This window comes from Phasianus colchicus, chromosome 26, assembly GCF_987193195.1.
Source record: "Phasianus colchicus chromosome 26, bPhaCol1.hap1.1, whole genome shotgun sequence".
Classification (NCBI taxonomy): domain Eukaryota; kingdom Metazoa; phylum Chordata; class Aves; order Galliformes; family Phasianidae; genus Phasianus; species Phasianus colchicus.
Window position 1 is genome coordinate 3031837 of NC_143461.1, and position 13396 is coordinate 3045232.

General features: G+C 49.0%; 1 protein-coding gene across 13 annotated transcripts in view; it reads left to right on the forward strand.

Annotated features, from left to right (window-relative positions):
* The window catches only part of TANC2 (tetratricopeptide repeat, ankyrin repeat and coiled-coil containing 2), a 182286-nt gene that overhangs the window by 33793 nt on the left and 135097 nt on the right, over positions 1–13396 (forward strand). The window lies entirely within an intron of this gene.

Below are 13396 nucleotides of genomic sequence, written 5' to 3' on the forward strand. Positions count from 1 at the left end.
CTGATGGGAACTGAAGGGTGTGTTGTTGTCCTTTGGCACAACCAGCCCTGAGCAGGGCTCTGCTGCTGCTCTTGGGTCATAGGGAAGTGGCTGGTGGGGTGCGAGGTGGGAAGGTGCCCTGTGCTCAGATGGGTTGGTTGGAAGGGTTTATCTCTCACATCCTTGGGCAGGACACCAAGCCTCCTATAATGCTTATACAATCACTTACCAACGGGTGGAATGCACTTATTGTTTAGAATTGACTATCAATCACCTAAGCTAAGTTTTAATTAAAGAGAGCCCAGACAGAAGATATCTCGTAGGCAGGTGGGAAGAGTTGGAACTAATCTTTTTTTATATAATTATTTTTAAATACGGAATTAAAATAACAATAGGTGAAGATAACATGGCACATCTCCTTGGTCCCTTTTTTCCTTCATCACATTGGATCCTGACCGAGGGCTGCTGTGGATTCAGCATCACTGACAGCAACAGAAAATGATGGTCATTACTCTTTAAATAGAGGCGTTTAGAGAATAACAAAAAGGAATGCCATGACAACCCGAGCCTTACAGATGATCCTTTCCATGCATTTTCTGTTCATAAGTACATAAGGGGAAGTACAAATATCCTTGGATATTTGTGTTTGGATACAAATAGCATTTGGAACAGGTTGCCCAAGGAGGCTGTGGATGCCCCATCCCTGCAGGCATCCAAGGCCAGGCTGGATGTGGCTCTGGGCAGCCTGGGCTGCTGGTTGGTGACCCTGCACACAGCAGGGGGTTGGAACCAGGTGATCATTGTGGTCCTTTTCAATCCAGGCCATTCTATGGTTCTATGATCCTTGTTCAGATGGCACAGCAAAGTACTGCGGTTACCTCTGTGCAGAGCCTCCATGGAGCTGAGCCATGGCACCACTGCGTGGCTGTGAGCTGCGTCACCAAAGCGTGGTAACAAATGCAACAGATGGATTAACTCATTTCAGTGGGAAATCTGTGCAACTGTCCATAAATCTGCAATTTAGAAGGGAGAGGGCTGTGACAGGCGAGGCCTGTAGCTGAGGCGTATCTCACCCATGTACCAGTAATGGGAGCTGATCTACTGGAAGCGTGATGCTGAGCCCAGAGAGCATCCCTGAGCAATTGGTATCTCGTAGATTCCCATCCCAGGGGAGTGGAAAAATGCTATGTATGGATTAATTGGAGTCAAAGATGGATGTAGATAAGGGCTCTCACAGCTCGCTGTTGTTTGTTTTGGGAGATGCCATCTGCACGGGGAGATGTAGAAGTGCTGAGCTGACGTTTCCGAGCTGAACAGCTGATGTGTCTGAGACATCTTCCAGTGTGGGACAGAATGCTTCGACGTGAGCCCATCTGAAGGAATCCGCAGCGGTGCAGGGAAATGCCTCCTTTGAGTTGGTTTGCTTATTTATTAGAAGAAAAGAGGTAATTAAGTCTCCTGTATGCAAAATAAATGATCTGAAAAAGGGGACGGCGGAGTTGAGAACATGCAAAGCCCTGTGGAAGGTGCAAAAAGAAAGCAGAGCAGCACCAAAGGCAACGAAATCGAGGCAGCTGTGAGTGGCAGCTGCGTGTCTGCGTGGTGCATCACACCAAGCATGGGCAATTCGGGGTGGGTTGGGGCTTTCAGATCAGTGCATTCTGTGGGAAGGTGAACTCTGCGTGGAGCAGAGGGGAGGTGGAGCGTGGCCAGGCGAGGTGTGGGTTGTGCTTATGTGCATGAATGCACTGAGTCCTATTTCTGTCTGTCTGCCTGTAGTAGCCAGGACCCTGCTGCACAGTCCTGGCCTTTCCTCAGGGCTGGGCTGTGCTCTCAGACCCTGAATGTATCAGAGCTGTGCCCATGCTCAGGCAGATAGGCTCTCAAAGAGCTCCTTTGTTGTTCCTCCTGCAGCTCTTTGGGGGCTGAGTTAGCAGTGCTGCTGTCAGCACACAGCCCTTGGCTGCTGCCCATTTCCCTGGCACAGCTGTAACCACGGGGTCCTTGCAGTGCAGATAAGGTTTGCATCTGGCTCTTGTTGCCCCGTGGACTTCTTAGAGACTGAAGGAGCTGGGGCTGTTTGGTCTGGGGAAGAGGAGGCTGAGGGGAGAACTTATTGTCTGAAAGGTGATTGCAGTGAGATTGACATCCTGATACACACATGCAGTGAGAAGAATAGCTATCTATATATTGAAAATGTTGTATTGGGTTGTTCTCTTCTCACTGGGGACAGGACGAGGGGAAATGGCCTCAAGTTGCACCAGGAGAAGGTTTAGGTTGGATATCAGGAAAAAAACTTCTTTACAGAAAGGGTTGTGAAGCACTGCAATGGGCTGCCCAGGGCGGTGGTGGAGTCAGCATCCCTGGGTGTGTTTACAGACCATGTGGATGTGCTGCTCAGGGACGTGGTTTAGCAGAGGGTTGTTGGAGTTGGGTACTATGGGGAGGTTGCAGTTGGACCTGATGATCTTTAAGGTCTTTTCCAACCTCAGCAATTCTATGACTCTCTGATTCTTTTGCAGCTTCTGTCCCCTGTAAGACTGCATGATAGACATAGGCAGTAGTGATGTTTCTGAGCCCTCCACGCCGTGCTGCTGTGGTTCTGATCTGCTGCAGAGCAGCTCAGCACTGGTGTTGAATGTGTGCATGGATTTTAAGGTGAGGTAATGAGTGTGCTTTAGGAAGCATGGTGTGCATGGGCTTGTTTCATCTGCTTCCCACCCTATAGATGAAGAAGCTCAGTTTAAGTGAGAAGGATACACAGGGGTAGGTGACACTTAGTGAAGCTGGTGTGGATGTTTTGCCAGGAGTTGCAGCATTCATGCAAACAGAAGGCACTGTGAGATTGGCTCTTATCTGATCTATCAGTGTGCTGTGTGTTCTGTCTTGCTTGTAACTAAAATTTCACGTGACATGAAGCAGTTGTGATGAACTTCAGGCTCTTGTGCTGCATTTTTCCTCGCAGACAAATGTTTTTGCTGTTGGGAGATGAGATAAGGCCCTGCACGGGTTGCACCAACTGCTCTGAGCAATACATGGAAGAATGAGCTTTTTAGCAGGGATTTCCACTTCTTCCCCCCGTAGGAAACAGTATTTTTGACATCACCTGGGCTTTGCATGGTGGCTGTGGAGTTCTCTCTAGAAGTGAATATATCAGCCATATATTAATGCTTCATATTGGCGAAATATTCCATATTCCACAAACAAGAACAGAGACTGAATTCTGACTGATCTGTGTGGAGGGATGTGTGTTCTGGCTCTGAAACTCGGGTGCGTGGCACAGTGAGCATGGCTGGACAGCTGGGGTAAAGAATGAACTCCTAGGATTGTGCACACGTGTAGAAGCCTTGGGCACATCTCCCCTGTGTATTTTTGGGAGGAAGAGCAGTAAGACTGGCGTAGCTGTTGCTGGCACAGGTAGCATTGCTTTCTGTAGTGCTTGTGTGGGAACCAAAGCCAGGCTGGGTTCAGAGGAGCTGATCTGGTACAGAGGCTCTGCCTGCGCTTTGGAGATGCTCTGGGACACATCATTAACACGCAGCTGAAAGGCAGATAGCAAGAGCTGCATGTCTGTGCTTTCTGCTGTAAAAAACAAAAAAAAAAAGAAAAAAACAGCAATCAAATAAACAGAAAATGCAGTTTGCGTTCTGCTGTGGTTTTTTCCTGGTGTCGGAGTTGTTCTGTCTGAAATACTCATGCTAGGGGAAGTAGACCAGAACATAGAACACAGGACAGGATGTAGATGGGCAGGTAGACCAGAACATAGAATGTGGACCAGAACATAGAATGTAGACTAAAAGATAGAATGTGGACCAGAATATAGACCAGGACATAGAATGTAGGACAGAATGTAGATAAAATACAGATCAGAACATAGAATGTAGACCAGAACATAGAACATAGACCAGAACATAGATAGAATGTAGACTAGTACATAGAACAGAAAGCAGGACAGAATGTAGACAAAATATAGACCAGAATGTAGAGCAGAATGTAGACCAGGATGTAGACCAGAATATGTTCAGTAAAAATAAATAAAATTTAAACTATTTATACTTTTTGCTTCTGAATAAGAAGCCACTTAAGCTATGCATGGCTTTGTTTGCATGCCTGATGCATCTCGTTTGATTGAAAGCCTCAATGCTTCCCGTTCCTTTCAGGAATAGGAGAGAAGTCTCCAGGTTTCACCTTGTTTAATTTTTATGCCTTTTTGTGCAGTTGCTGTTCCCCTGGCTCTACCAGGCTGCAAGTTGTTCGCAGGCTTTTGCTAAACATTTAGGCAAAAAAATCAACTTCAGGCCAAAAGAGTTGGAGCTATTCTGGGGATACTGTAAGAAAGCTACAAGAGAGCCCAGTATTATTTCAAGTGTGTGTTGGTTTTTCAATCGTAGCTCCCAGATGCGAGCTTTTGCATATTACTCATTATAGAAACATCAGGTTGGCTTTCCTTCCTTCATTTGTGCTCTTCCTCTTCCTCTCTCCACCCTCCCTTCCCATCCGGCTGTTGTTACATCCCTGCAGTGCAGTGCATCCGACTTGCAGGGCCTGACATCGACCACGTGGAAGCTCCCAGCTCCTCCAGTCTGGTGCTGCTGAATGGCTGGAGCTGCCCACCGAAGGGGTGCAGACAGCTGGGAGCTGCGTTATCTCAGTGTGTGTTTGTTCCTGTTGCACTTGTGTCACCTCCTGCGCCTTCATGGTAGGTGGGGTGCTTGGATTCCGAGCAGCAGCAAGGTGTGCACGTGTGCTTTGTGATCAGGTAGTGGTGTGTCAGTCAGGCAATGGGGGGAGCAGCTGGAGGATGCTGAGTAGTGATGCACTGTGAAGAGCCTGCTTGAAAAAGGCAACTGATCTCTGGATGGAAGGAAGGACTGGGGGTAACAACGCTTGTCTGGTGGGTAGGGCTGTGTTGGCTGAGTGCTTTAGAAGTCAGATGGGATTTTAAGGCATGTGGAGCTGTGCTCCTGCAGGTGACAGTCCCCATCCTGCGCATGGGATGCTGGTTGTCCACAGGTGGCTGTGTGTGCACCTGCTTGGATGCACAGACACTGCTCTTTTGTGATGGTAGGGATGAAAAATTAAAGAATAAATCATTTAAAAATACTCTGTTTAATATTTGGTCCCTGGAGTTACATCTGTGGGGCGATGGGTGAGGGCAGTGCTGGGAGCAGTGCTGCTGCAATGAGTGTTCCTAAGAGTTTTAAGGGATCATAGAATCACAGAATGGCCTGGGTTGAAAAGAACCACAATGACCATCTAGTTTCAACCCCCTGCTACATGCAGGGTTGCCAACCAGCAGCCCAGGCTGCCCAGAGCCACATCCAGCCTGTGTGCTGTTTGGTTCAGATGAACTGAATGTTGGCTGCTGTCATACAGGTAGACTTTTGTTGTCTCCAGATTGATCTGGCAAGCAGAGTGGTGCTATTTCTCTAAAATCCTGAGAGTAAAGATTCTGTGGTTACACATCTGCTCCTCTCCTGACGCGGAACAATAACAGTCTGCATGCCTTGTGTGTTGGTGTGCCGTTCAGAACCACGTGGTGGAAGTGCACAGAGTTGCACAGAACACACAGTGGGACGCAGTTTGTTGTGGGAGCTGTGACCCCAGCCTGTGCACAATGATGTGAAATAGCAGGAATAATTCCAAGCTTGATCCTCCTGTTGGCATCAGTGCTTTGGTATAGCAGAGCTTCCATCTTCTGCCCAGGACAGCACACAGCGGTGCACCAAGTGTCTCCATCCCTGTGTTCTAGAGCCTGGACTCCTGCACCAGCATCTTATATTCAGCATTAAAATGTGTGCTCTGGGGTTTGGGGGTCGGCCTCTTCTCTCGTGTAGCTGGTGATAGGACTAGAGGGAATGGCTTCAAGCTGCGCCAGGGAAGATTCAGGCTGGATGTTAGGAAATACTACTTTTCTGAAAGGGTGGTCAGGCGCTGGAATGGGCTGCCCAGGGAGGTGGTGGAGTCCCCTTCCGTGGAGGTGTTCAAGGAACGTTTGGATGTTGTGTTGAGGGATGTGGTTTAGCGAGAACCATTGGTGATAGGTGGATGGTTGGACTGGATGATCTTATAGGTCTTTTCCAACCTTAGTGATTCTGTGATTCTTTGACAATGATCACCTGGTTCCAACCTCCTGCTATGTGCAGGTCACCAACCAGCAGCCCAGGCTGCCCAGAGCCACATCCAGCCTGGCCTTGGATTCCTGCAGGGATGGGGCATCCACAGCCTCCCTGGGCAACCTGTTCCAGTGCTTCACACTGTGCCTGGAGCACCTCCTGCAAACAGCACTGCCAGCTCTGCACAGTGCCCCACTGCAGGGAATGCTGCCTCTCTGGGCAAGCTGTGCTGTAATCTTCACAGTCCCTAGGTGAGAATGCTCATAAGTGATTTCTGCACTATTGTTTGCATTGTTTTGCTTAAATAGCAGCAAACTTCGGAAAATGTGATATCCTTATCCAGTTCAGATGGAAGATAATCCAATCTAAGCACAACGCTGAATGTTAAATCATTTTTTCTCCTCCCGACTCAATCTTGTTAGAGAAGAAAGGCCTCCTGGTGCGGCTGGCGGCGCAGCAGCAGCTGATGCTGTGCTTTCTGTAGCACGTCTCAATGCCATAGATGTGCTTCTGTAGGAAATTTCCTCTGCCTGAGGAAACAGACCTTTGTTTATTACTAGACATTGTTCCAGAGTGAAATAAAAGTGCGTGGAGGTGGTGGTGCCACAGCGGAGCAGTGGGGATGGGGATGTGCTGCTCTTTGCACCAAAGCTGGACGTGGGGATGTATCCCAGGAGGGAGCAGTTTCCTCCGACGTGTTCTGTTTTGCAGATGGGGGAGAGTGAAGAGGATGCTCACTATTGTCAGCAGGCAGATGGTGGCTGTCTGAGCCGCAGGATAGGATATTCTGGATAAACACACATTGTTCCCATAGGCTTTGGGCCATCCGTGTGAATTGCCCAAGGTGGTTCCTAACTTTGGGCTCTGTTTGGGTAGGGGTAGATTTCAAGAGCCCCATTGGAAATAAGTCAACCTTGGGTTTGGGAAGTGCTGCTCGCTCTCGTGCCATCGCTGTGGTTGTTTGAGTGCTGCTGTCCATCTTCTGGCCATCCAACAACAGACCCATAACAGCTGGCTTCAGGGCAGCCAGTTCTCCCAGTCAGATCTCACTGAGTTTGCAGTTTGCGTGCCATAGCCATGCATCTCCATACCTGCACATATTGCCCACCAGCTGCATTCTGATTTCAGCAAACTGAGCTGCCATGAGCGGGATGGAGCAGCCCTGGGCACATGGCAGCACTCAGTGTTCTATCTGTACTCTGTAATTTCAAGTGTGCTCGCACAACAGGTTCATTTATAGTAGCTTTTACTTTAAGCACATTGCTGGAGTAGTCAGACCTATTGTAAATACCATTTACCTTTTGTCTTTGATGAAGTATGTGTGTAAATGTGCCCTTTCCTTCAAGCACTTACCCATGTGCACACTGCTCAGGGGCTGGGATGCTCTGAGTGCTTTGTCCCTGTGGTTTTTGTGCCCTCCTTTCCTATCTTTCTCGAAGGCTAACAGCTTTTGTGTTGGAGTGAAGGTATATGGCTGGGTGCTGGAGCTTCGTTTGGAGGAGTTGGTAAGGCAGCAAATTCGTATTGTCCCAGTATGGTGTTACCAGAGGTGCTCACAGAAGGGGATGTGGGGATGTTGGGGCAGGAGCTGTGTCCTGAGGTACGTTGAGTGCTTCCAGGTGGGCAAAGTCATTGACCATCCTCTTGGAAATTCCTTTGTCTGTGGGAGCCTTAGGGAACTGTGGAGTGGCTTTTTGAGTTCTGTGGCTCCAGGAGCTGAAATAAAACCACAGATAGCTGCTGCAGTGGCTGAAGGCATTCCATGCTGGAGGAAGCCTGTGTCTGTGAGTTTGTGCTGCGCTCCAGAAAAGGTCAAAGAAGACAAATGGAGCCCAGTTCTACCCAAAGTGTGAATGCTATGGGGGGGCAAGAAAGCCAGATCTTGAGTGCATGGTGGTAGGGGATGAAATGTTCAGTGCGTGGTGGTAGGGGCTGACCTGCTGGAGAGGGGCAGTGGGAGTCCTGGTGGATGACAGGTTGGCCATGAGCCATCAGTGTGCCCTTGTGGCCAAGAAGGCCAATGGGATCCTGGGGTGCATTCAAAAGAATGTGGCCAGGAGGTTGAGAGAGGTGATCCTCCCTCTCTGCTTTGCCCTGGTGAAGCCACATTGAGTGTAACTGTGTCCAGTTCCAGGCTCCCCAGTTCCAAAAAGACAGGGATCTCATGGAGGAGGGTCGCAGAGATGATGAAGGGCCTGGAGCATCTCCCCTATGAGGAAAGGCTGGGTAACCTGGAAATGTTCAGCATGTGGAAAAGAAGACTGGAACGGGCCGCCCTGAGAGGTGATGGCTCTATCCTGTATCTATGCAGAGATGCTCAAGACCCATCAGGATGCCAGCCTATTGGGGAACTGCTTTAGCAGGGGGCTGGACTCGATGATCTCTGGAGGTCCCTCCAGTTCTGTGACTCTGTATCCATCCCCAGAATTCTCTGAGTGGGGACCTCTGTCCATCCCCCACATTGTGCTCTGTGGGTTGTTGGGTTTGCTCTTTCAGTTATCAGCTGGGATCTATTACAACGTTAGATAACTGCATTCTGTCTCCTGACCTTGAATGACTCTGGAAAGAAAATATTTGCCTTGCTGCGTGCTGAACGTACCCTGTGATGGGTGGTGGCACTGACGTGCACATTATGGGTGCTGCACTGAAAACAAGTAGTTAATAAACAGTGACCTCTGTAGGTACAGAGCAGAGGGGTGACCAGATAGGTTGTATTTAATGTTATTAAGCATGTTATGATAATGAGCATCCAAAAGCATGAGAAAGGTGAGGATTTGCAGCAGCATTTGTGTAACGACAAAGCAGTGGCAGTTCAGGCCCCCAAAGGGCTTTGCCAGTACAGATCTTGGTGCATTTGGTCAGTGTTATTAAGATGATTGCTCCATCGATAGCTTGGAACTCTTTGTTAAGCAGGAAGTGAAATGGAAGCTCGTTACAATTTTCATATTGAACCAGGAGTCTGAGCTGGGGAGGTGGCACAATGCAAATGCAATCCTTTTTTTTTTTTAAGGTGTGAGAGGTGAGCAGAACCATCCCATTTAAACATGGCTCGTTCTCTGATCCTTGTCATGGTTCTGTTGGAATCCTGATGTTTTCCCACATGATTTGCAGGGCTGATTGTGAGGGGGCTGCTGCCAGCTGAGAGTGTGGCAAAATGAATGCCAGCATAATGCAACTGCAGATCAGCCAGGTGGGATCTGAACATGGACCAAGGTGCTGTGTTGGTTGTATGATCACCTGTGCAATTCTTGATCTGTCATTGGTATGTGCTCCTGTGTAGCAAACTCTGCAAGTACAGTAATTATGTGTAATTGCTTTCAATTAGAGAGTCAGAAGTTGAGAAGACAGTGTTTATCAGGATGGAAACGAGCTTGTTTTCTGGGTGGGTCCCAGTGCTGTTGGGTCATCCCTGCATTGCTATAGTTTGAGGATCATTGTCGTTTTCCTGATCTTTGGTTTGTTGGATGACCCCTGTCACTAAAAAACCTAACGAAGAAAAGCACATAGAATCATAGAAACATTAAAAAAAAAAAGTCTTGTGAGTTAGAACTTGAATTGAGGCTGTTTCCTGCCAGCGTGTGCTTTGTTTCCAACACATTTGTGTATGCAGAGTAATGCTGGAGCTGAGAATGCCCTCTGAGCTCCCTTATTTCCAGGTGTGTGCCAGCTGATGGCTGAACAGAAGAGTGACCTGGTGTGAAGGTGGAAATCCCCATTCACACAGCATTCCTTTCCAGCAGAGCAGGTCAGGCAGCATTGCTCACATCAGTGTTCCAGGTTCTTGCTGGGTTGAATTCTGCATTAATGCTCTGTTGATAGAAGTGTGAGTGAGTTGGTAATTTCTCTGGGTTATGTGACCAACAGCGTGTTTGTTGTAGAGGCTTCAAATTCAGTTAGCTTTGTGCCATTGCTGTCAGATGTTACCTGCTCCAGTGCAGGGTCTGCAAAGATGATGAGGAAACTATTGCTCTGTTTGCTCTAAGAGGACGGAAAGTCAGCCTTGCACTTCATCCCACTGGGGGTTTGCTCAGCCATGCTGCTAAACACTTAAAATTATACAATTGATGGTGTTTATCTCAATGCAGCAGGCTTCTTAAGCCAGCAGGGACAGGGAGGTGATCGTCCCCCTCTGCTCAGCTCTTGTGAGACCCCACCTGCAGCACTGCATCCAGGTTTGGAGCCCCCAGCACAGGAAGGATGTGGAGCTCTTGGAGCGGGTCCAGAGGAGGGCAGTGAGAAGATCAGAGGGCTGGAGCAGCTCTGCTGTGAGGAAAGGTTGAGGGAACTGGGATTGTTCAGCTTGGAGAACAGAAGGCTCCAGGAGACCTCATTGTGGCCTTCCAGTGTTTGAATGGAGTGTATAAACAGGAGGGGAATGGCTGCTTATGAGGGTGGGCAGTGGTAGGACAAGGGGGAATGGTTTTAAAGTGAGATGGGGAGGTTTAGGTTGGATATGAGGAGGAAGTTTTTCAGCCAGAGGGTGGTGAGGCACTGGAACAGGTTGCCCAAGGAGGCTGTGGATGCCCCATCCCTGCAGGCATTCAAGGCCAGGCTGGATGTGGCTCTGGGCAGCCTGGGCTGCTGGTTGGCGACCTGCACATAGCAGGGGGTTGGAACTGGATGAGCATTGTGGTCCTTTTCAACCCAGCCCATTCTGTGATTCTATGATTACGATTGTTCTGCTGAAATCAAACCTCCTGCTCTCAGTGCAGTCTCTTGCGATGGCTCTGCTTGATTGGCTCTGGGAGGCAGAAGGGCATTTTTGTTGGCTCTCTGATCCTCAGGTCCTTTTCCCGTCACAGATTTCAGTTTGGCAGGATGCTGCTGCAGCTGGAATCGGTGTCACTGCATCCCAATGGAGGTGTTGCTCTTTGGGGTGCTGGGCAGCTGGGTTGGAGCAGCACTGTGCCTGATGCTATCAGCCATAAGTCCTGCTGCTGTGTTGTGATTGCTCTTAAGCTGTCCTTGCAGCCTGCTCCTGAGAGCTTTCAGCTCAATAGGAGCCCTTCTGCTGGGCAGTCGGTTCACTTAGGTTTTGCATTGTGCATTTATTCCGTGCTGTGTTGGGGTATACATAGAAACTGAGATAACCTGTGGCCACATACATATGTACACGTGTTCAGGTTGGACGTTAGGAAGAAGTTCTAAGAGCAGTCAGGTGCTGGCATGGGCTGCCCAGGGGGGTCACCTATTTAATGTCTGTATCAGTGATGGTAATGAGGGGATTGAATGCATCCTCAATAGTTCATAGATTATTTCCTTCAAGCTGGGAGGCAGCGCTGGTCTGCCTGAGGGGAGAAAGGCAGTACAGAGGGAGCTGGATAGACTGGATCCATGGGCTGAGGCAAACTGTGTGAGTTTCAGTAGAGCCAAGTGTCAGGTCCTGCATTTTGGTCACAACAACCCCAAGCAACCCTACAGGCTTGGGGAGGAGCTCCCTGATGGAAAGGGACCTTGGTGGCTGAATATGAGCCAGCAGTGTGCCCAGGTGGCCAAGAAGGCCAATGGCATCCTGGCTTGGATCAGGAATGGTGAGCAGGACTAGAGAAGTCATCCTGCCCTGTACTTGGCGTTGGTGAGGCCTCAGCTTGGGTTCTGTGTTCAGTTTTGGGCGGCTCAGAACAGAGAGGACATGGAGGTGATGGAGCAGGTCGAAAGAAGGGCAGCAGGGCTGGTGAAGGGCTTGGAGAATATGGCCTACGAGGAGAGACTGAAGGAGCTGGGGCTGTTTGGTCTGGGGAAGAGGAGGCTGAGGGGAGAACTTATTGTGTGGAAGGTGATTGCAGTGAGATTGACATCCTGATACACACATGCAGTGAGAAGAATAGATATCTATGTATTGAAAATGTTGTATTGGGGTGTTCTCTTCTCACTGGGGACAGGACGAGGGGAAATGGCCTCAAGTTGCACCAGGGGAAGGTTTAGGTTGGATATCAGGAAAAAAACTTCTTTACAGAAAGGGTTGTGAAGCACTGCAATGGGCTGCCCAGGGCGGTGGTGGAGCCAGCATCCCTGGGTGTGTTTACAGACCATGTGGATGTGCTGCTCAGGGACGTGGTTTAGCAGAGGGTTGTTGGAGTTGGGTACTATGGGGAGGTTGCAGTTGGACCTGATGATCTTTAAGGTCTTTTCCAACCTCAGCAATTCTCTGATTCTACACTAAGAACGGCTGCGTGCTGAGGAGTGATTTGAAGCTGGGTGCTGGAATGTGAGGTGAAGCTGATCCCTACTGGTTGCCTTTGAACCTCATGCAGTTATTGCATGCACAGGTGTAACCACTTGGGCCTGCAGGTCGCCTGCTTTGTACTGCAGGTACTGAATTATCTCAACCCAATGTGCTGAGGCCCAGTGCTTCTACCTCTCAGCTTGTTGGCTCCTTGGCTTGGCAGCATTAATAACAGCTGTGTGTGTTTCAATAGCATTTCCTCATCTTCATAAGTTTGGTGGGCGCGTTGCATCCTTATAGTTAGAATAGTTCTAACATTGATTCTTCTCCCTGTAACAGTTTGTATGTTGCTGTCTGGATATATTTGTTGAGATACAGCGCTCCCATGCAGTGGAGTTTATGAATATAATTGTAGGGTTAAAGGCATTAAAGGAATCAAAGCACTTTAACGACGTTCAGGTTTTATTGACAGCCCTCATTGCTGCTGCATTCACATGAAGATTTCTAATGCAGTAATAGGAGCAGTGAAAGCTCAGCGTGTGGATAGGATGGGGCATTCTGGATTGCTTTGCAGGCAACACTGGGCTCCATCTCACTGCCCAGCTGCTTTCTGCTCTTTGTTTTATGGAGCATCACATGAAGGGAGAGGCACTGGGATGGGCACTGCCAGCAGAGGGGCACGCATGGCACTGCTGCAATGGTGCTGTGATCTTTTTCAGCAGCAAAATACATTTAGCACAGCTCTTTGCAGCTGAGCTTTGTATGCATGTGAAGGTGGAGCAGAAGGCCAAGAGCCCAATTCTCAATTAGAGGCTGAGTGCCTCCGTGGCACTTTTGTGTCCATCTGAGGCTGGAGCTGCTTAGGGTGCTGGTACAGAAATGCTGGAAGCAAGAGACTGCCTTCTGAGCATTCCATTATGGGATGTGTATTGAGGGAAAACACGGTCTGCTTTTCTGCTCTTCTCACTTGAAAGGTGCTGAGGGGGGAGAGTCAAGTGACCAGAATGTCTGCAGGCTCACAGAGATGGAGATGTGTGAACACAGGCTGTGACTGAGCTGATGCTGCTCTGAGAGCTGTGGGTTCATTCTGGGCTGAGATCCTTCACTTTGGTGCACACAGTACTGTGTTGAGAAG